Source organism: Coffea eugenioides, chromosome 8 (assembly GCF_003713205.1).
Source record: "Coffea eugenioides isolate CCC68of chromosome 8, Ceug_1.0, whole genome shotgun sequence".
NCBI lineage: Eukaryota > Viridiplantae > Streptophyta > Magnoliopsida > Gentianales > Rubiaceae > Coffea > Coffea eugenioides.
In genome coordinates, this window is record NC_040042.1 from 35,146,090 (window position 1) to 35,150,015 (window position 3,926).

Consider the following 3,926-nt stretch of genomic DNA (forward strand, 5'->3'; position numbering starts at 1 on the left):
GCAGGTGAGGGCACTGAGCAATCAGATGCTCAGCACTACCACATCCGTACCATTTTCGTACTTGTCCTTTCTTCCAACAATTATCTTCTCTGTGACTAGCAGCCCTACAAAATCTAGGTCCTGATGTCGGACCTCCTCGTGAGGCACCCCTTTGGGTCTCTCTCCCTACCTGATTTTTCTCAACATTTCCTTGATTTGGCATCCCAGTGGATCGTGGTCCACCTGTTCCTCGACATTTCTTAGGTGGTGGCTCGTTCCCCAAGCTCTGTCCCTCAATATAACTACTTGTATCTGGGTGCCTTCTTTTCTTATCATAAAAGGCCTTTATTTGACTCTTAGTACTTTCAATTCTTTGTGCCTTTTCAATCGCTTGACTATAAGTCTCTAGTTGAGCAGCTGCCAGTGCCTCTTGAATTTCCACGTTCAAACCCTGGACAAACCGACGAATTCTCCTTTGGTCTGTCAGTACTAACTCTGGAGCAAAATGAGAGAGTTTGGTAAATTGCGTCTCGTACTTCGCCACACTCATAGTCCCTTGACGTAGGCATATGAACTCATCCTCTCGCCTTTCTTGAACAAGTGGCGGTAAGTACTTCTCATTAAACTCACGGGTGAAATTAACCCATGTCCATGGGGTCTGCTCTCTATCCCACTCGGCTCGAATTGCATTCCACCAGGAACTAGCCGCTCCCTCAAATTGAAAAACGGCGAAAGCTATCTGCCATTCCTCCGGGTATCCTAACGCAGCAAAAATGTCTAGCATTCGCTCCAACCAACTCTCCGCTATATCCGGGCTAGGCCCACCCAAAAATTTTGGTGGTAGAAACTTCTGGAATCGTTCTAAGGCACAGTCCTCTCCTTCATGATTTCCAGGATGCTGTACTTGGCCTTGACCCTGTTGGTTGACCATTCGTTCTAATAAATCAGCCATTCGCTGTATGGCTGTAGCTACCTGGGTTTCGGCTTGTGTACTCGTATTTTCATTGGTTACCCCTTCGGTTCCTTGTCCTCGTCCTCTACCCCCACCACGAGTCTCCATTTGATGGTTTAATAGTTGCTATAATTGGGACAAAATATGGTACAAGATCAAAGTGTTGAAAAGTTATAAAATGCATGAAATAATCAAAAGATCAAAATGTGTACATATATATACAAGTCACGCCAAAAATATACACAATATAATGCACCATATACACCAAGGGACATTTCAAGTTAGACAAAGTCAAGTGCAGTAAGTACTATATATGTAGGCATTAACATTAAGTAAATAACATGTAAGGACAATGCAAGGGTAAAATGAAAGAAAACGCGACTCGTCGTCCCACACTCAGTGAAAATCACCCCCGTCCGGTTTTCTTACTCCACTTCCCAAGGTGCCCGTTGATCTCTTGTACTCACTCTAGCCAGACAAAGCCTGTTCAGGTTCCCAAAATGAAAGTCTCAAGTACTTAGCAGCGCCTCAACTCTGGAGTACTCAGGCACGAGAATCCAAAATAAGATAATTCATATCTCGAGCTGGCCAGTCCCAAGAGTAAACTATCTACATTCGAAATTCCTACCTGACGTACCTATCTATGGTCCTCAGATACCATGAGAAAGATTTAAGGCCTATAACATTTATGATCCATAACTTATGCTCGAACGAGCACTTAGTCCTTCATACTTATTCACCACTTGGCCCAAGCTGAATCCGCACAGAGACCACGCGAAGCAGGCTCTGATACCACCTGTGACGGCCCCACCTCCCCCTGGGGCGTACCCCAGGGTTCGGCGGGTCGCCTGCCCAACTCGCGCCAGGACTCGATACTCTAAAACTAGAAAATAAAGTTCAAGCCAAAAGTAAGTTCTATGTACTCTATTATAGCTTCAAAGATTGCATAAACTAGTACATCAAGTCATACATACCACGAGTATCAGAAAGTAAACCCTAGAAAAGCTGATAACTACAACTACCACGATAACTATATACATTTTACTAGTCGACTTATAACAAGGATAAATTCAACTATTCTCTAATCAAAAGACTAAACACCTTCCCGACCGATCCCCGCGTCGGCCCCCTGCTAAGGAAAACAAATGGAATGGGGTAAGCTATATGCTTAGTGAGTAATCAAGGGTATAAATGTAAACTTGTGACGACCCCACCTCTCCCAAGGGCGAATCCAAGGGTATCGGTAGGCCGCCTGCCTAGCTCGCGCCAGGACTCGAAACACAAAACTAATAAAATGATAGTAAACCAAAAGAGAACTGTCTATAATATATACAACCACCACAAGTTCTATTTACATCTTCAAAAGCATCAAGTCAAACCTCTCTAATATACTATAACAACAACCAGTAGAAGGTAGACCCTAAGGAGGGTCCTTATACAAACCACCAAAACAAAAACAAACATCCTAACTGTCCAACTATTACAAACGAGACCTAACTATACTAACGGCAGAGTCCCAAAGTTCCCCGCGTCGTCCCCTGCTAAGGAAAACAAATGGAACGGGGTAAGCTAGAAGCTTAGTAAGTAAACAGGGGAAAAAATGTAAATTTCACGTCACCACATTTACACAGTAGGAGTAAAGCAAAAGCAGAAAAATAACATCACATGATAAGGATACATATGGCTTCAAAGCCAAGTCGTTTGCCATGCGTGATCTCCTGTCGACACTCCGTCGACCATAAATAAGGTCCGTAGAACTTCACTTGTACACCCACCGGACACCTTATCACCCTCACTGGCCAGTCACCTCACAAACTTGCCCGGGCGAACGAAATCACAAACTTGAGCTTGAGTCACAAGCTCGGGTCACAAACTTGGTTCACAACTCGGTGAACCGGATTCACAAACTTGGTGACCTCAATCCAAGTTGGACTGACTTCGACCAAGCCCTAACCGGCTCGAATAGTCCCTCGAGGTATTGAGATCAGCCCCAAACTCACAAATTTCACAAAATTATTCAAAAGTTACCCTGAGCCACAAGCTCAAGGGTTTTAGTTCCAAAATTGCTCATATACACAAGCCATGTATAAATATGTGCGCAGATTAGGGTCTAGGTCGAGTGCGATAAAGTACACCCTCGCCTAGGTACCCTCTTCATACAAATCGAAACACATAAGCAACGAATACACAAGAGCGGCCTGAATACTTACTCAAAATACCAAAAGTAGTACTAAAGCAAAATCGCTTCGCGCGTGTTCGCTAGTAGTGGGCCCCACCGGCTCCGCCTAGCTCACCACTGTCTGAAATAGAAGATTTTACCACATTATATCACAAACGGCTACTAACAGATCCAAAACAAGCAAAACGGCAAAAATCGGCACACGCGCTCGCGCGGAACGGCAAACGGAAACGGCCAAATCGGCCATCTCAAACCGTTTTGATCAAAGGTTAGGCTAGGAATATCGGATCAAGGTGAGCGAGACACCGTTTCGAAGCTATGAGGAAGGCCTACGATTCTCATGAAGACACCTTAAACTAGATCCGAATCAACACAAGTCGAAATCATGGAAAACGGTACCAGAAGTTTGCACTTTGAATGACAGACAGGGTCTGTTTACTGGACCATAACTTCTAGCTCACAAGTCCAAATCAGGAAATTCCAAAGGCATTAGAAAGCTGAGACATAAGGCTAAAACTTTGATGTTTTGGCCAAGACCTGAATCCACTCAGAACAGAACGAAAATTGAGTGCCAAAGTACCCGTCAGAACTGTCCAGATACAAGGCAGTTCTGACGATCAATCTTGTTTTGGTCATAACGGAAGCTACGGAACTCGGATTTCGACGCACTTTATACCGTTTCGAAGCTGAGACCAAGATCTACATTTCTTACGAAGGAGTTGACACCCAGATCGTACGGGATCAAAACGGAAAACCCACGGTCAGAAGCTGAAATTCAAAACGTACACAAACTAATGTCTAAAACAGGCCTGAGTG